This window comes from Schistocerca piceifrons, chromosome 8 (genome assembly GCF_021461385.2).
Source record: "Schistocerca piceifrons isolate TAMUIC-IGC-003096 chromosome 8, iqSchPice1.1, whole genome shotgun sequence".
In the NCBI taxonomy this organism is placed as follows: domain Eukaryota; kingdom Metazoa; phylum Arthropoda; class Insecta; order Orthoptera; family Acrididae; genus Schistocerca; species Schistocerca piceifrons.
Window position 1 is genome coordinate 354507944 of NC_060145.1, and position 20746 is coordinate 354528689.

General features: G+C 42.2%; 1 protein-coding gene across 2 annotated transcripts in view; it reads left to right on the top strand.

Annotated features, from left to right (window-relative positions):
• Positions 1–20746, top strand: part of LOC124711478 (DNA-directed RNA polymerase III subunit RPC4) — a 53069-nt gene that overhangs the window by 21020 nt on the left and 11303 nt on the right. The window lies entirely within an intron of this gene.

Genomic DNA, 20746 nt, shown 5'->3' on the forward strand with positions numbered 1-20746 from the left:
CCCCTCTCCATGATTATTCATTGGAACTGTAATGGATACCATCGTCACCTTCCAAAATTGCAATCTGTTATTTCCTTTTACTTGGCAGCTTGTGTCGTTCTCAAGGAATATCATTTTACTGATGCTTATTCACTGGCCCTTCATGGGTTCCATGCTTTCTGTCAAATCTGGTTGACCCTATGAGGGCTTCCGGTGGCATTTGCACATTGCTCCGGATGGACGTTGGTAGCACATGGATCCCCCTTTGTACCACTTTGGAAGGAGTACCATCCAGGTACACTTGGACTCTGTGGTCATGGTTTGCAATCTCTATCTACCACCTGATGGGTCACCTACACCTCTCCTTCCAACTGCTCTCCTTCAGCAAGTCTCCGCCTACCTTTCTCCTCATTGGGGATTTTAACACGCATCACCCTTTCTGGGACAGCACTTTTTTGTCTATTTGGGGGTTCCTCATTGACCAATTTCTAGTGGACCACGACCTGTGCCGCCTTAATGACGGTTTCTCGCATATTCAAAATATGCGGGTGGGGGAACAGAAGCAAGAATGAGTAAGTTTTATTGAGAATACAAAGGCAATGCTGCAGGATGGGTGTTGACTGGAAAAATGACGTAGACTCGTGAGGTATCATGTGAGGTCACATGGCAAAGCACAACTCAGGTGATGGCAGTAACCTTATATGGTAACGTATGAGGACTGGAAGGGCAGTGGCCAGACACCAACGTAGAAGGGGTTGACGCTGCCTATAAAGGCGGTAGTGGTGGGCCCAGAGTGACAGTTCAGTTTAGAAAGCAGTCCAGGAGGACCTCCGTGCAGTTCAGGCCTGGGGCTTGCACTTGTGTAGTTTTGCTCTGGCTCTGTTTGTGTCTCTGAATTAGCCACGTACCTCTCTCCATAGGTATAGGATCCTGTTAACCTTCTCCATATAGGAAACTGTGTGGACTATCCTCCCCTTCCTTACATCATTATATGTCTAGACCGCTTGCTGGCCATGACATACATATTTTGAAATACCAAACCTGCTCAGATTAATGCCACGCAAAACAACGGAACAGCTTTGAGAATCCCCTTTTGCATTACTTGGATAGCCCGTACGCAGGCCAGCGACGGAGTCAGGAGAGCAAAGAAGCTCTCAAGAAGAAGGAGAAGAAAAAGCCAAGGTACAGATGGCACCAGAAGAAAAAAGAAGAGGAGGGTGGGACCAAGGGATTCAGCCTCAGTAGCAACAGGCAGACGGCACCCGGCGTCGAAGCGGACATCCCGGAAGGTGGTCAAGGGCTGCAGACAGTGGCACGAGGTCACAGACGGTGCGCAGAGGCGATGCAGGAGCACTGTCAATTGCAGAAGGTGGCGTCAGGTCGCAGACAGCTGTGCGGGAGCAACCAGAAGCAGTAGCAGCCGCAGTGGGCAGTGCGGGGTAGCTGGCGACACAGAGCCAGTGCAGCGGCACTGATGATGATAGACAATGGCTTGGATAACACATGGCACAGGGCAGGTCTCAGCAGTGGCAGCACAGGCAGATCTGAGATTGCAGATGGTGGCACTGAACAGTGGAAGGCACACATTTGACAGCAACGGCAGTGGCGACGACAGCCAGTGGCACAAGATCAGTGCTTCATAGCAGATGACGTACAGAAGGGACGGATGGCAGCAGTGAGAAATTCTGTGATGAGTTAAACAAAAATTAGCCAGCATGTCACAGTGATAATGTTTCAAGTGCAGGCACTGACGCAAATGAGCAACCCATTAGACAACTGTCAATTTGTCAGATGTGCTAAAGTTAATGCCCTCGTCTTTCAACACCACTAAAAAAAACACTAAATGAATTTCTCAATGAATGTGACTTGTTGACCCAGAGCTGCATGGTACTCTTTCGAAATTTGTTGAAACTAAGATAGTGGACTCAGCACACAGTAAGTTGTTAGAGACCTAAGCACCATTTGGCGAGATGTGCGAGCCATATTAGTAGAAAACTATGGCAGCAAAAGGACACTTGATTACTATGCGTGCCAATTGTTTTCAAGACGGCAAGAACATGGTTAAAGTTTAGCATAGTGGGGCTCATGGATGGACACAATGGAACACTACCTCAGGGAAGCTATTAGAGGTACCATTAGAGAATCAGAATTAGAAAGTAGCCTTGCTCTCATCTGAAAATTAAGCTGAGCTATGTTTACCCATGGCATTTTTGACAATAGGATAAAGACCATAACATGAGCATGTGGTGAACAGTTAATGCTAGCAGAGGCTATGGAGATCGCTCTGACAGAGGAGAATGCAGTAACCTCTTTCCGAGAAAAGATGATCATCCGAGGTGGTGGTGCTGTGCCCTGAAAAGAAAAGAAGGCATCAAAGGACTTCAAGTATGGGAAGCCAGGCCATATGATGCGAAATTGTCATAGCGATACCAGTAATATGAAAAGTATGAACGGTTGCACCAGGAAATTTCAAGGAAACTGACAGAATGCAAGTAGTGAAACACACACAATGTAATTTACCAGGTTGCAGGGGCCCATGTGTGCAGAATAAAGCTATAATGTGCTTTAAATGCTAAAGAAAAGGTCGTTATGTGAGTCTGCCCAGAGAGCGCTTGCCATGCACAGAATGCGTATAGGAAAGGTAAAAGCCAGGAAAACTAAGTAAGGGAATAAGAAAGCAGTCGCCTTACGTCCTGCCTGGGAAGATATTAGAGTGGAGAGCAGTTACAATGGTGGGTAAGGATCAGATGTGTAGAAGCATGCGAAAGTGTACCACATGACTCACAGCCAATCGCGCGCCAGTGACATTCTTGTTTTCGTTCTGTGCGGATTGTGCTGTGTTCAGAAGTTTTAACTGTTTATTTCAGTCATAGTGTTCTCTGCTGAGTGCTGAGTGCCTCCATAGTGTTCATTATGAATGATGGTAAGCAATCACGCCAAATGCTTCACAAATGGGCAAGAGGAATAGTGTTACGTGTGTACCAGTACTTTAAGAGAGGATCTTCCACTGAATCCATGACAGCACAAGGCGCGGGTCGCGCCATTGCCAAATGCCAGGAGCAGACAGTTGAAGCAAGTGATGTTGGTTTGAGGAGAGTTCAGAGAATATCCAGCGAAGCTAAGACATCTCTCCAAGCCTGCAGCTCAGCTGTTTTCAAATCACCAGGGAAGCAACACAGCCGCAAAAAACAAGTGGGTGAGGTACATGATTTCATGAAAAATGTTTTGTGGCAAATAGTGTGCAGCATGTTTGCTGAAGGCAAGTATCCAACTGCAGAGAAACTAGTTTCACGTGTGAAAGAAGCTGAAAATTTTAATGGAAGCAAATGAACCATGTTGAGGATAATGAGAGACATAGGGTTCATGTATCAGAAAACGAATGTTGGTAGGAAATTATTAATGGAATGCAGGAGACCAGAGACGCTGGCACACCTCGAATTTATTACTTAGATGACACTTTCGTTAATCAGAACCACACAAGGGCTATGTGCTGGAAAGTGAGCGATGGGTACGGTGGATTAAAAGTTCCTGTTGGTAAGGGTAACAGAATTATAGTGCTTCATGTTGGATCAGTAGACACTGGCTTTATTCCCCAGGGTAATCTGATTTTTAAGGCATCAAAAGCTAAGAATTCTGAAGATTACCATTCTGAAATGATGTACAGCATCTTCAAAAGTCAGTTTACACAACAATTATTGCCGCATATTCCTGCGTCTTCAGTTATAGTCATGGACAATGTGAGCATCCACTCAGTGCAAGTGAACAAAGCTCCAAATATGAACTCCAAAAACACAAACATTATGACATGGCTGTCATCTAACAGAATACCTTGTAACGTGTTGCATACCAGAGCAGAATTGCTTGTTCTTGTCAGTTGACACAAACCTGCATAAAGAGTTTATGAAATAGATGAAATTGGAAAGCAGTATGGAGACTGTATCATTAGATTAACCCCATACAATTGCCATTACAACCCAATCGAGATGGTATGGGCTCAGGTGAAAGCATATATTGCAGATGTTGCAAGACTTACACATGAGGCAGTAGACAGCATCTCAGCATCAGCATGGGCAGCTTGCGTGAGACACACAGAAAAACTGCAAGATGAAGATTACAACAGGGAAATTGGCAGGGTCATTTTTAGGGAACCGTTCATCATAAATCTTGCTGAGTCTGATTCATCTACATTGGACAGCGAAGACGATACTACTTATGACTTTGCGTGACTGTGCCTGAAAAATTTATTGGTAGCTCAAGTTTCATCTTTGACCTCGTAGCAATGCCATTTTTACCATAAAATATATTTCGTTCCATGAAATACACATACTATAACACCATAGCAGGTTGCACAATGAAAGAAAATTAGGTTTTAGTAACACATTAAATGATCTGTTATTGATATCCTTATGGTGACAAATTATTAAAACTTGAAAATGCTTTAAATGTGTTCGATCACTGTAGGTGCATAATGTAAGCAATCCAAAAATTCATTTGATTAACAAAACAAATTGTTGTTGTTCAAAAGGTGAAACATTGACAGTATTTAAAGAAAGAATGAAGCTGCATCATGATTACTGACAAAATAGATTGTAGCTCTTCTGTCTCTGTTTGCTTTACAAATAAACTGGTCTTTTGGAAGGGATCCACCTTGAGCGATATATTGGAGCTGTTAAGAAAGTTTTTACAATCTGAAAACAGTTTTATATACCTTCTTACCACATGCAGTGGTTTCTGTGCTCCCCCCCAAAGTCTATCATCTTCAACCATGTAGAACTTAATGTAGAGAAATTATTTGTCTCAATATTTTATATGATTGGGAATGTTGTGATTGAGGTCAACATGAGGATTCTCGTTACTAAGAATACAGTTCATAAAGATCACTATGGAATGAAGTTTATGCTAGCGTGCCATCAGCTGTCTCAGTGTGTGAGCTGACGGAAGGAAATTGGGAGCATTGCAACATATCTTCTCTCTCTCTCTCTCTCTCTCTCTCTCTCTCTCTCTCTCTCTCTCCCCCTCCCCCCCCCCCCCTCTCTGTGTGAAGAACGCATGACACACTTGCCTTCGTGGCTGCTCTCCACTCCAACAGACGATTGCAAAAGCAAAAATGAGTTTGTAAAACTAGACTGTGAGGAAGGTATTAATGATTGCCAGAGGTTTCTCATTGATAATGGGGCACAGATAAGCCTGGTTGGGAAAAGTAGTCTGAAAAATGGCGGAAAATGTAATGCAGCTGAACATATTAGGATTCAGGGAATCACTAATATGGTTGCAAGTGGGAAGCAGAATGCAACTGAGGCATTGCTTCCATGTAATCAGAGAAGGGCTGGTGCACTGAGACTTTCTCAAGGAAAATAGAGTTGTACTCAGTTATGTCACTGGAAGCCAATGGATCCACAGGGTATGGGGTGGAATGAAGGGGGAGCAAGAGTGTGAGCTCCACATAGTTCAATTAGGTATTAGAAGCCCGGTACTTGCTAATATGATCGTGGAAGTGCAGGAATGACAAGGATCTTTCAGGAAAAGCTCAGATGCCGAGCAAAAGGCACATCACGAGATGAAGATGGAGTCACTAGGTGAGCTCTGCACAGTAACTTCAAAAGGGAGAGAAGGCTCTTTTGACAAAGGCTTAAGTGAGAAACATGTGGAAAGGCAAGAGTGAGTACTGACAGAAAGTCATTAGCAGTTGAAACACAACAGTGGCGGGCAAAAGGGATTGCCAGAGACTAGCAATGAGGGTGGAAACCAAATGTTAGTGCCGGCCGATGTGGCCGAGCGGTTCTAGGCGCTTCAGTCTGGAACCGTGCAACCGATACGGCCGCGGGTTCGAATCCTTCCTCGGGCATGGATGTGTGTGATGCTCTTTGGTTAGTTAGGTTTAACTAGTTCTAAGTTCTAGGGGACTAATGACCTCAGATGTTAAGTCCCATAGTGCTCAGAGCCATTTGAACCATTTTTGAACCAAATGTTAGTAGTGTTTCAGCGATAACAATTGGAGCCCAAGAGGAACGGGTGTTTTGGATAAAAATAGAGGTGAATGGAATGGGAGAGGCTATCATTCCAAAACAGGAGATCACAAAGGACGTGTATTGTTGTGTCTAGACAAGACAGCCTAGACACAATGAGAGGAAGCCGAAAGGCACGCGCTAAGCTAAAGCAGGATGGCGTGAGGTCTGAAACAGGATACGTAATGAATGCTATAAAGAAAAGTACGTAGCTTCTGGAATACTTAACTTTAATCCATCCTTTTGGTACATCTGAAGGTTGTGGCGATACAAGTGAGACTCTTTAGATACATGCAATGTTACTAATGGCGCCTTGCTAGGTCGTAGCCATTGACTTAGCTGAAGGCTATTCTAACTATCTGCTCTGCAAATGAGCGATGCTTCATCCGTGTAGTCGCTAGCAAAGTCGTCCGTACAACTGGGGCGAGTGCTAGTCCGTATCTCGAGACCTGCCTTGTGGTGGCGCTTGGTCTGCGATCCCTGACAGTGGCGACACGCGGGTCCGACATGTACTAATGGACTGCGGCCGATTTAAAGCTACCACCTAGCAAGTGTGGTGTCTGGCGCTGACACCACATGTATCTTCTAGAGGCATTGACAAAAGTAGAATTGGGAGAAGGTCTAATAAGTGTGCTGAACACTACTGAGAGGTGAATGCCAGTAGAATACCCATAGGTAGTAGCTGAAGCAGTTCCAAAGTGGGAATTGTTGAAAGAATCCTTCAGAGTGAATCGTGTCAGTATAAGTAAGCCACAGTTGAAGGTGAGAATAAGTATTCTAAAGGAAAATATTGGAGTGAGCCATTTGAATGCCAAAGAGAGGGCAGTAATTATAGAGTTATGCACCATGTAAAGTAATATTTTCCGTTTGCCAGGAGACAAGTTGTTGTACACAGATATTATCAGGCAAGATATTAAACTGCTGCCAGAAGTGGAAGGTGGGGTGATATGCTTGCAACTCTACAGAATACTGCAAGCACAAGAGGAGATACTCCAGCAAGATATTGAGAAAATGTTAGAGGATGACATAATAGTACTAAGGAAGAGTGGGTGGAGCTTCCCGTTAATAATTTTGCCTAAAAATTTAAAATGCTAGTGGAAAACAAAAGTGGCTAATATTGCAGACTACGACAACTGAATGAGATCTCCTTAAATTCAGTTTCATCATCAAGAATAGACAAAATTCTTGATGGTCTTGGAAAGGCGAAGTACTTCTCGACCCTGGATTTAGCGAAGGGCCAATACAAGGTTTCATTAGACAAACAGGATTGAGACAAGATGGCTTTCAGCATGCTGTATGGGCATTATGAGTACAAAAGAATGCCCATGGAACTCAAAACAGCTCAGGTACATTCCAGGGACTGATGAACTCCATAATGACAGGGATGCAAGGTGATAAGCTGTTCATCTACCTGGACGACGTCGTCATATTCGGATCCTCCTTAGAAGAACACAGTGTGTGGCTGGGAGAGGTATTTGAAAGACTGGGACACCACAATTTAAAATTACAGGTGGGCAAGTGTGAATTTTTGCAAAAATAAGTGTGCTATTTTTGTTATATTGGCTGAGGGCTTGAAGCTAGATCCACAGAAAGTCAAGATAATAAAGCAGTATCCACAGCGCTGAACAAGAAAGCAATTAAAGGTGTTTCTAGGCCTTGTGGGATACTACCGACATTTTATAAGCAGCTTCAGCAAAATCGCAAAGCTGCTACACAAATTACTAAAGAAAGAAGTGCGTTACACCTGAGGTGTTGAGCAAGAGAATGCTTTTCAGTGTTTGAAGGAGAAGCTGATAAGTCCACCTATACTGCAGTATCCAGACTGTGAAAAGGACTTCATAATTACAACTGATGCTAGCCAATCAAGCCTCAGAGTGCTGTTGAGTCAGGGAAAAATTGGAAGTGACTTACCTGTTGCATATGCCTGGAGGACGCTAAACAAGGTGGAAAGAGGGTACAGTATAGTTGAAAGGGAGATGTTGGCCACTTGTTGCATTGTGAAATGTTTTAGACTGTACATAATTGGCAGAAAGTTCTTGATATGTACTGACCACAAACCTCCTGGCATGGATAGGTAGTATATCAGATCCTCAATCCGGATTGATGAAGTTTAGGTTGAAGCTGGAGGAGTATGATTATCAAATCGTGTACAAGAGTGGCAAATAGAACGAAGTCGCCGACACACTCTCACAAGTAAAAGAGGTCAGGGCGGCTGGTGCATGATCGGTAGACAACAGTAGCCAAGGTCAGGATACAGCAGACGCAGAAGCTGTAGTGCAGGTCAGGGATCCACAGGCAGGCAAAGACAGCGGGGCAGTTGACGCATGCAAATATGCAGCAGGTGGGGCCAACAAGGTCACAGGACATGAAACAGCTGAGCCGAGGACTGTGAAAGATTGTATTTGGAAGTGTGAAAACTGTATCAGCAATGTAGAAAAGTATATCAGGAAATGAGAGACAGCTGAGTCGATGATACAGAAGAAATAAGTGAAGGTGAAAAGCTGCGATATTACAACAGTTTCATGATTCTGCCATTGGAGGACACCAGGGCACAGTGATGAGTGAATAAAGAAATACTGTGTGTGGAATGGTATATAAAAAGATTCAGTAGAATATATACAAAAGTTGTCTAAAGAACCACCTCACGAAATCACAAAAACAGCTGAATACGTTTTCAAAAGGTGTGATATTGGTATAGTAGGACCATTAAATCAGACGGACAGTGGAAACAAGTATATTCTAACATTGATGCGCTGATGCAGTTTGTGTTAGCTGAAGCGATTGAAAGACAAATGTTGATACAGTGTCGCGCATGCTAGTTGAGAACATTATACTGAGGTATGGGATACCATCAGTATTGTTAAGTGATATGGGAAGTAATTTCATGAGTGAAACCATGAAAAAAGTGTGTAAACTGCCACGTATTGAAAAGATTCAGACTACCAGGACCCACCCCCAAACAAACGGAGTGTAGAAAGGTTGCACCAAATGTTAATGAAAATGTTGTGGCATTATGTGAATAAAGCACAGACAAATTGGGACAGTTGGATTCCATTCGCAGTTTTTGTATATAATATGATGCCACACGATGTGACATGATGTATGCCATGTGAGTTATTCGGGAAGAACGTGTAATATTCCAGGGATACTGCAGAAAGATCTGGATGGAATGAGGTATGATTTTGACGATTATGTGGCAGAGCTAAAGGAGCACATGCAAGAAATGCACTGGTGTGCAAGAGAGCGTAATGTGCAATGTAAAATAAAGAATGAGGAATAAAATGCAGAACACAGAATCCTCACTAGTAGAGGACAATGTGTACAGCCTCTACGAATTACTACCGTTACAATTATAGGTGGACAGAACGAGGCATTTATTTATGTATATTGCCCCTGAGAAAGAGCTGTTGTGTGATGAGAGCGTACGAAGAGACAGATCGCGTAAGTTAGATATGCACTGGTTAGGTCTATACACAGTAGCACAAACAAAGTGGCCTAATGTGGTAACCTGCCTGAAACGAAACAACCATCTTACGGTTCATGCCAATAGACGGAAGGAGTTTTTCTAATTCCGGATGTCGGTGTCATACTGCATCACCGTCATTATCCTCCTGCTCCCAGGAATTGAGCACACCAGACAAGAACTGTATACACAAGTAATGAAGTTCCAGATGTCACTCCCTTACGATAACATGGGGCAGGTGAAAATTTACTGTGTAAATTGGAAAATTATGAGTTATTTCAATTTGATGGAATTGAAAGAAAAATTTGTGCGTACCAAGGTTCTCGATTTCGTAAGGTTAGATTAGCGTTGCAGAACATCAGTGCAGCAGAGTGTAAAAGTGCAGAATTTGCATTAAATTGGCACATAGGGAAAATTGAGAAGGTGCCAGGACTAATTGGACAATTAGCATGACATGAAACCCGTATAAAGTAACAAGGGATCTGAAATTTTGTGGGCAAGGTCAATAAAATTTTGTTCGGAACCCTAGATGATGATGATGCTATGTACTTCAAGGCAAAGGTAAACATTTTAGAAGGAGAACATAAACAACTGCTCAGACTTTCGAAGGAGCAAGTGACTATAGTTAAAGCTATCTTGACTAGTTTTAACCAAACGGTAAACTCCATAGCAAAAGAAAAGAAGAGATTATCACATGTGGAATGAAACAATTAAGCTGACACATAGTAGAATTTGAGAACAGTACTGACAAATGGTTGCAGAAAGTAGTCATTTTGATCACTGTTAGTGAACAATTAATTCAACACACGGGTATACTTGATGAGCTACAGCGGGAATATGATATATCAGCAATTATTAACACTCAGAAAGGCATTCTGATGCCACATCTGATCAATCCTGTACAGATCATGGTGTATCTATAGCTGATAAAAGATGACACCAAGGATAAGCAGCTTAACGAGTGACAGTGGTTATGAATTTATCAGAATTATTGATCTGGATGTTTTCATAGCTGAAACATCTTAAGTTATGTGTTGAATACCTCACTAGTATAGGACAGTGTGTACAGCCTCTACGAATTACTACCGTCACCATTATAGGTGGACAGAATGAGGCATTTATTTATGTATATTGCCCCTGAGAAAGAGCTACAGCTAATTGATGATGCAAGATGGAGGTATGTGAAATTAAATAAGGAGAGCTTACAATGTAAAACAGATCAGAGCCTCAAAATATGCAAACAAGTTTTTATTCTCTTATTTACATATGATAATATGAGATGTGAGGCGAAGATGCTGCAACCAGTGCAAGAAGTTCTGAAGAATTGCGTGCAAAAGTTAATAGTATTGAAAGAAAGTCTGTGGACACCACTAAATAATAATTAATGACTGTTTGTTGCCCAGTGGATGAGGGCATTTCCATCATCTGTCATGAAGGACAGGAAAATTGAAATTTTTAGGTAAATGTCGAGAATATACAGCTCAAATGATGATACAATCCGGACATGCAATACAAACAAATGTCCATAGCGATGACATTGTGCCAAACTTGAGTACGCTAATAGATTGTTGAGAAGTAAACAACAAGAAACAAAATATAATTGAACTGAAGTTAGGTTTGCCGATACAGCCTGTAGTTAGGTAGCTAGATGTCCGAACTGCTACAGGACATAAGTTGGATGAGTTGCAGAGTGAAATTGTGTATCAGGAGAGAAGTGCATTCAGCAATTTCTTGTTAAGTTAGTTTTCTTTCCAAAGTTTCGTGGGCTCTAATGTGGTGATAATAGTAATTCTTTGTTGTCTATGCAACTATTGTAACTGTTGCAAGGGCTGTTTTAAAGTTGTATTCAAAATAATGAGTGATTGCTGTTGCAGAGAAATATGTATTAAAAACAATATCAGAAATCAGTGCCCAGATAGAGATGTAGTAAGGTGTTGTCCTACAAGGAGGACATCAGAAGACAGTGAAGAGATAATTTTTGATGGACTTGTAGTGCCTGCTAGAAATGTGCGAAGTGATGTTTGACGAAGTATCTGTCAAACAGTTAAAACGGACAAGTGCTGAAAGTATTGACGTAGTGTCTACCAAAGTGTTAAACTGAAGGAAACTGAAAAGAAAAATGTTTCCTTTGTCATAAAATGAAATTGTGATCATGTTACAGAGTGTGCAATAATGCATAAAGTGTAATTGACAATGAAGTTGATTGTAAAAGTGACTGTAAAATAAAAGTGTATACTCATCCAACCAGAAAAGTAAATTGTAAAATGAAAACGAATACTTATATTATGAGAGATGAAAAGTGTAATCATGAAATGTGATGTCCCCTGTTGTAAAGTAAAATGTATTCATAAGAATGTAACATTGATGGAAAGTGTGAAATGTAAATTTGTCCTTTTACAGGAGAAGGTGGATTTATGTGTATCGCTGTGGAAAACTATAAACATTTATGTGTGTCAGAGTAATATTGTAAAACAAATGTGTATTTTTCGCATTATAAGGATTGAATGAAACATGCAAGAATGTTGTACAAAAATTTGTGTTCATTGAGGACAGCACCTACAAATTTTTCCCTAAGGAGAGGGGGAGGTGTCGCATATTCCAAATATGCAACACCTAACAGACAGTAGAACAGAAGCCAGAATGAGTGAGTTTTATTGAGAATACAAAGGCAACGCTGCAGGAAGGGCGTTAAGCAGAAAAATGATGTAGACTCACGAGGTATCACGTGACGTTGCATGACGAAGCACAACTTGAGTGTTGGCGATAACCTTAAATGGTAACATACGAGGGCCAGAAGGGCGGTTGCCAGACGCCAAAGTGGAAGGGGTCAACGCTGCCTATAAAGGCAGTAGCGGCAATGCCCGGAGCGAGAGTTCAGTTCAGAAAGCGGTCCAGAAGGGACCTCCTTGTAAGTCAGGCCTGGGGCTGGGACTTGTGTAGTTTTGCTGTGGCTCTGTTTGCATCTTGCATCTCTGAATTAGTTGTGCGCCTCTTTCTATGGGTGTAGGACAATCAGGAAGAGTGTACATTCATAGAGGCTACTTTTTCAGTTTTGCTCCAATTAGCAATTAAAGAATGTAGTTATCCAAATCTTGCCTATTTGTTCGTGAATGGGCCATCCTCCCCTCCTTAAGTCATTAGGTGTCTAGACAGCTTGTTGGATGTGACTGGTTCCCCTTCTGATTTTAAAGCCACATATGGCACTTTCTTTGCCATTGATCCCTTCTCCCTTCCTTACACTCATCATGTGGCGACCTCTATGATAGTGATCAATTCCCATCGATTCCCTTCCCGCTCCTCAATGGCCAGTTTACCCATCATGCTGATTGGCTTCTATATATGTTCCAGGTCGTGTTTCCACCTCCTTTTCTCAGAATGTGTTGACAAAATTGTTCATGATCTGTTCAGTAACATAATTTGTGCTGCCAGCATCATCATTCCCCACTCAACGGGCCCTGTTCACAATCAGCCAGTTCCATGATGGAGCACGACCGTTGTCACCATCATTTGTGATCATCGTCATGCCTTTCAACTTTTTAAGTGGCATCCATTCTCCACCAGTCTTATTACCTTTAAATGTCTTCATGCCAAAACCTGTTACTTAATGAAACAGAGCAAGCGGGCATGCTGGGAACACTTTGTACCCTCCCAAGGTTCTTCTGTCCCTTCATCATGGCCATGGGCTACACTCTGCACCCTCCAAGTTGTCAGTGGCAGTCTTCCATTCTAGGCCTTGCCCTTCCAGGTGGCCTTTGTACAGATCCGCCAGTTCTCACAGAACACCTTGTTTTTGTGACAGCATCCGCCTCCAAACCAGCTGCCTTCTCCCCCAGAAACCGTATTTGGCTCCAAGGCATTTTTGCTTTTCAGTGGAGTGACAGTATTGCAGATGCTGTCCTGAAGCCTGTCAAGGATCTGTTACCTTGGATAGTTATCACCCAATCAGCCTGACCAATGTCCCCTGCAACTTACTTGAACAAATGATGCTGGTCTGCTCAGTTGAGTCCTGGAATCTTGGGACCTTTTATCTCCTTATCAGTATGGCTTTCAGAAGGGACAATCCCCTATTGATCATCTGCTTTGATTGGAAACAGCACCGCCATCTTCTCACAGTTTTCTTCAATCTTAGTAAGGTTTATAATACAGCTTGGCACTATCAAATCCTGCTTACACTCCATGACTAGGGTTTTAAGATCCCCCTACCAATTTTTATTCACCAGTCATGTAGAATTAGGGTTGGCATCATTCTCAGTTTTCAGCAGACCCAGAGAATGGCATTCCACAAGGCTCCATATTGTCTCCCTTTTTCTCATTGCTATTAATGGATTTGTGGCCTCCGTAAGACCATTGGTCATCCCTGCTCTGTATGTGGGTTATTTCTGTATTTGGATTATCTCCCTTTCAGTGGCCTCTGCGGAGCAACAGCTCCAGGTTGCCATCTGGCGTGCTTCCACATGAACACACTCGCACAGTTTTCAGTTCTCTCTCCTTAAGTTAAGGGTGCTCTTCTTTTTGACAACAGGCTTACTTTGTTGCCCCATATCCTTCATCTGATGCTGGCTGTTTTCATAAACTCAATGTTCTTGGCGTCCTTGCCCACACCTCTTGGGGCAGATCGTTTCATCATTCTCTTCCTTTATTGGACGTTAGTACTGTCTCATCTGGACTATGGTTGTGAAGTTTGTGGATCAGCTGCCCCTTCCACACTGCTTTTGTTGGACATGGTTCACCATTGTGGTATCCATTTAGTCACCATTTCCTTTCACACTGTCGATAGTCATCTGGTTGACACTGGGATCCCTCCCCTTTCAATTCAGTGATCCCACCTCCTGATTTCCTATGCTGTCACTACCCACTCTCCCACTCTTCCCCTGCTCACACTTCTTATTTGTTTCTTTTCGTGGCTTATTGATTTTGCCTGCCTGCAGCCTGCCCCCCCCCCCCTGCCCCCCTCAGCTCCCCTCCCCTTGGGTCAGTTTACCAGTTGGGCTTTGCACCACCCCTTCTTGGTTAGTTCCTTGGCCACAGATTCAAATGGAACTTTTGTAGCGTCCAAAAGTGTCCATTGCTCCAGTGGTGTTCCATTGTTTGTAGCAAACACTCTACGGGAGTTGCAGGGTGCCATTGTTTCTTACACTGATGGTTATAAATCCACTGATGTCATGAGATATGCCTTCACACCTTCTCAACAGAACATCATCTATTGTCTGCCATGGGTGTTTACTGTGGAACTGATGGCCATCTATCAGGCCCTCTGCTTTATTAAACGGTGCTACCTCTTGGCCTCAGCCATCCATGACTTTATCGCCAGTCTTGGTGATGCTTGTTGTTGTTGTTGTTGTTGTTGTTGTTGTTGTGGTCTTCAGTGCAGAGACTGGTTTGATGCAACTCTCCATGCTATGCTATCCTGCGCAAATCTCACCATCTCCGAATAATTACTGCAACCTACCTGCTTCTGGGTTTGCTTAGTATATTAATCTCTTGGTGTCCCTCTACAATTTTTACCCTCCATGCTTCCCTCCAGTACTAAACTGGTGATCCCTTGATGCCTCAGAACATGTCCTGCCAACTGAACCCGTCTTCTAGTCAAGTTGCACCACAAATTCCTCTTTTCCCCAATTCTGTTCAATACATCCTCAATGGTTATGTGATCTATCCATCTAATCTTCAGCATTCTTCTGCAGCACCACATTCTGAAAGCTTCTATTCTCTTCTTCTCTTTTGTTTATTGACCATGTTTCACTTCCATATGTGGCTACACTCCATACAAATGCTTTCAGAAAAGGCTTCCTGACACTTAAATCTATACTTGATGTTAACAGATTTCTCTTTTTCAGAAACGCTTTTGTTGCCATAGCCAGTCTACATTTTATATGCTCTTGACTTCGACCATCATCAGTTATTTTTCTCCCCAAATAGCAAAACTCACCTACTACTTGAAGTGTCTCATTTCCTAATCTAATTCCCTCAGCATCACCTGATTTAATTCAATCTCAGACTTCAAGAAAAATATATAATTCCAATCCCAAAGAAAGCAGGCGTTGACAGATGTGAAAATTACCGAACTGTCAGTTTAATAAGTCACGGCTGCAAAATACTAACGCGAATTCTGTACAGACAAATGGAAAAACTGGTAGAAGCCGACCTCGGGGAAGATCAGTTTGGATTCCGTAGAAATATGGGAACACGTGAGGCAATACTGACTCTATGACTTATCTTAGAAGCTAGCTTAATAAAAGGCAAACCTACGTTTCTAGCATTTGTAGACTTGGAGAAAGCTTTTGACAATGTTGACTGGAATATTCTCTTTCAAATTCTGAAGGTGACAGGGGTAAAATACAGGGAGCGAAAGGCTATTTACAATTTGTACAGAAACCAGATGGCAGTTACAAGAATCGAGGGGCATGAAAGGGAAGCAGTGGTTGGGAAGGGAGTGAGACAGGGCTGTAGCCTCTCCCCGATGTTATTCAGTCTGTATATTGAGCAAGCAATGAAGGAAACAAAAGAAAAATTCGGAGTAGGTATTAAAATCCATGGAGAAGAAATAAAAACTTTGAGGTTCGCCGATGACATTGTAATTCTGTCAGAGACAGCAAAGGACTTGGAAGAGCAGTTGAACGGAATGGACAGTGTCTTGAAGGGAGGATATAAGATGAACATCAACAAAAGCAAAACGAGGATAATGGAATGTAGTTGAATTAAGTCGGGCGATGCTGAGGGAATTAGATTAGGAAATGAGACACTTAATGTAGTAAAGGGGTTTTGCTGTTTGGGGAGCAAAGTAACTGATGATGGTCGAAGTAGAGAGGATATAAAATGTAGACTGGCAATGGCAGCGAAAGCGTTTCTGAAGAAGAGAAATTTGTTAACATCGAGTATAGATTTAAATGTCAGGAAGTCGTTTCTGAAAGTATTTGTATGGAGAATAGCTATGTATGGATGTGAAACATGGACGATAAATAGTTTGGACAAGAAGAGAATAGAAGCCTTTGAAATGTGGCGCTACAGAAGAATGCTGAAGATTAGATGGGTAGATCACGTAACTAAAGAGGAAGTATTGAATAGGATTGGGGAGAAGAGGAGTTAGTGGCACAACTTGACAAGAAGAAGGGATAGGTTGGTAGGGCATGTTCTGAGGCATCAAGGGATCACCAATTTAGTATTGGAGGGCATCGTGGAGGGTAAAAATCATAGAGGGAGACCAAGAGATGAATACACTAAGCAGATTCAGAAGGATGTGGGCTGCAGTACGTATTGGGAGATGAAGAAGCTTGCACAGGGTAGAGTAGCATGGAGAGCTGCATCAAACCAGTCTCAGGACTGAAGACCACAACAACAACAACAACAACAACCTTTCATTATCCTCATTTTTCTTTTGTTGATGTTCAGCTTATATCCTCCTTTTAAGCCACTGTCCATTCCATTAAGCTGCTCTTCCAGGTTCTTTGCTGTGTCTGACAGAATTACAATGTCATTGGCAAAGATCAGAGTTTTTATATCTTCTCCATGGATTTTAATTCCTACACCAAATTTATCTTTTGTTTCCTTTACTGCTTGCTTGATATACAGATTGAATAACATCAGGGATGGGTTACAACCCTGTCTCACTCTCTTCTCAATCACTGCTTCCCTTTCATGTCCCTCGACTTTTCTAACTGCCATCTGGTTTCTGTACATATTGTAAATAGCTTTTCGCTCCCTGTATTTGACCTTCAGAATTTGAAAGAGAGTATTCCAGTCAACATCATCAAAAGCATTTCGTAGTCTACAAATGCTAGAAACATAGGTTTGCATTTCCTTAACCTGTCTTCTAAGATGAGCCTTAGGGTCAGTATTGCCTCTTATGTTCCAACATATCTACAGAATCCAAACTGATCTTCCCTGAGGTCAGTTTCTACCTGTTTTTCCATTCGTCTGTAAAGAATTCGCGTTAGTATTTTGCATCCGTGACTTATTAAACTGATTGTTCGGTAATTTTCACATTTGTCAACACCTGCTTCCTTTCAGATTGGAATTATTATATTCTTCTTGAAGTCTGAAGGTATTTAGCCTGTCTCATGGATCTTGCTCACCAGATGGAAGAGTTTTGTAATGGCTGGCTCTCCCAAGGCTATCTGTAGTTTTAATGAAATGTTGTCTACTCCCCGGGCCTTGTTTTGGCTTAGGTCTTTGGCTTAGGTCTTTCAGTGCTCTGTCAAATTCGTCATGCAGTATCATATCTCCCATTTCATCTTCATCTACATCCTCTTCCATTTCCATAATATTGTCCTCAAGTACATCGCCCTTGTATAGACCCTCTATATACTCCTTCCACTATTCTGCTTTCCCTTCTTTGCTTAGAACTGAGTTCGCATATGAGCTCTTGATGTTCATACAAGTGGCTCTCTTTTCTCCAAAGGTCTCTTTAATTTTCCTGTAGGCAGTACCTATCTTACCCCTAGTGAGATAAGCCTCTACATCCTTACATTTGTCCTCTAGCCATCCCTGATTAGCAGTTTTGCGCTTCCTATCGATCTCATTTTTGAGACGTTTTTATTCCTTTTTGCCTGCTTCATTTACTGCATTTTTATATTTTCTCCTTTCATCAATTAAATTCAATATTTCTTCTGTTACCCAAGGATTTCTACTAGCCCTCATCTTTTTACCTACTTGATCCTCTGCTGCCTTCACCACTTCATCCCTCAGAGCTACCCATTCTTCTTCTACTGTATTTCTTTCCCCATTCCTGTCAGTTGTTCCCTTATGCTCTCCATGAAACTCTGTACAACCTCTGGTTTAGTCAGTTTATCCAGGTCCCATCTCCTTAAATTCCCACCTTTTTGCAGTTTCTTCAGTTTTAATCTACAGTTCATAACCAATAGATTGTGGGCAGAGTCCACATCTGCCCCTGGAAATGTCTTGCAATTTAAAACCTAGTTCCTAAATCTCTGTCTTACCATTATATAATCTATCTGAAAACTTCCAGTGTCTCCAGGCCTCTTCCACATATACAACCTTATTTCATGGTTCTTTAGCCAGATTTTAGGGTGTTAGCTATGATTAAGTTATACTCTGTGCTAAATTTACCAGGTGGCTTCCTCTTTCATTCCTTACCCCCAGTCCATATTCACCTATTACTTTTCCTTCTCTTCCTTTTCTTACAATTGAATTCCAATCCCCCATGACTATTAAATTTTCATCTTCCTTAACTATCTGAATAACTTCTTTTATTGCATCATACAGTTCTTCAATCTCTTCATCATATGTGGAGCTAATTGGCATTTAAACTTGTACTACTGTGGTAGGCGTGGGCATCGTGTCTATCTTGGCTACAATAATGTGTTCACTATGCTGTTCATAGTAGCTTATCCACATAGCTATTTTTTATTCATTATTATACTTACTCCTGCATTACTGTTAATTGATTTTGTATTTATAACCCTTTATTCACCAGTACAGAAGTCTTGTTGTTCCTGCCACCGTACTTCACTAATTCCCACTATCTCTAAATTTAACCTATCGTTTTCCCTTTTTAAATTTTCTAACCTACCTGCCTGATTAAGGAATCTGACATTCCACTCTCCAATCCATAGAATGCCAGTTTTGTTTCTCCTGATAACGACAACCTACTGAGTAGTCCCCACCTGGAGATCCGAAATGGGGACTATTTGACCTCCAGAACATTTTACCCAAGAGGACACCACCATCATTTAACCATACAGTAAAGGAATATTTACGGCTGTAGTTTCCTCTTGTTTTCAGCCATTCGCAGTACCAGCACAGCAAGGCCATTTTGGTTGGTATTATGATGCCAGATCAGTCAGTCACCCACACTTTTGCCCCATTTCAGGAAGCACACATTTGTCTGGCCTCTCAACAGATACCCCTCCGTTGGGGTTCAAACTACGGTACAGCTATCTGTATCTCTGAGGCACGCAAGCCTCCCCACCAGTGGCAAGATCCATGGTTCATGGGTGGGGGGAGGGGGGGGGGCATGTGATGCTACTTATCCGATTGATTTCCTTTGGAATCCCGGGCAATGTGCTTGCTGATCATCCGGCTGGGGTGGCCTTCTACCACTCATTCTCTGTGACAGCTCCAGGATGGGTTTGCAGCTTTACATCAAATACCTTTTTGCTTAATTCCTTTTTCTGTATGTTAGCAGATGATCCTTGCACAACTATGTCTGTCCTTGGTTTTCTTCATGAAAGAGGTTTTTCCTCCCAGGTTTAAGTCCTCGAATTTCTCTCTGAAATTGGAATTCCTTAGTTAGTGTTGACCATGGAGGCCTTGGTGTTGCCTCCACACTGGCCAGATTGTCTCCCGCTTTTTCCATACATTTTGTTTGATTTTTTGTGCTGTTTTGTTTGCTCGTTTCTTGTGTCTTCTTCCCTTGGTGTTGTGCATTGTACCTGTTGTGTCGTAATAATGAAATTGTGTGGGGATTGGGAAGGGTTGGTGGCAGCGCTAATGCCCCAACAAGCGTAGCATTTCTGGGGCGCCCCTGCTCTCGCTGTCCCCCTCCCCCCTCTCCCGGGTCCCTCGTACTCTTTTTCTCTTCCTGCTGACCTGACATTCCTTTTACCTCTTTGTCCATTTTCCCTTCCTCTTGACTGGATTTTGCTGTTTGTGTTGTTAGATCATATGACCAATGACTAGCTGTTAAGTCCCCTCCCCCATTCAACCAACAAACTGAAGTCAACAGGTGTTAGACCTCGCAAAATAATCAAGCAGTGATAATGTCCCACCAGAGAAAACAAGTCACTTCACAATGGAAATGGTCTTGTCTATGATGGGTAGGAACAAGCAGAAGTAACACTTTCTTCACTAGAGTCCCAGTTCCAAGCTTATGTCATTGACAATGGCAATGGCAGATAGTAAATTATAGTTATTAGATGAATGACTCAGATAAGACATACCTGGACATCAACAGAATTCAGGTACAGCAATGAGCCGACTATATGTGGGCTAATCAAGCACCACAGGAATCACACATCTGCTGGTCTCAACCACATCCGTACCTTTTCTCTTAAACACAATCCATCACCCACTATAACCAGCCTGACAAGCATATGCAGTGCTTGTTTGAAACTTCCCTACTTCACCTCAGCAGGGAATACTGATAAAGACAGAGACAGGTGGTATGGAGTCCAACTCCAAATTGAGGTGAATTGTATTGTGAGCATGTAAAAGTTTGATCAAGTTATAGTCATAACCCAGTCATTGAAACACTGTTCCCATTTCTTCCATAAATGGAAATGGGCCGTGTTAAGGAAACATGATCTTTACAAAATGACTGTGTCCATCGTTAATAGAGGAA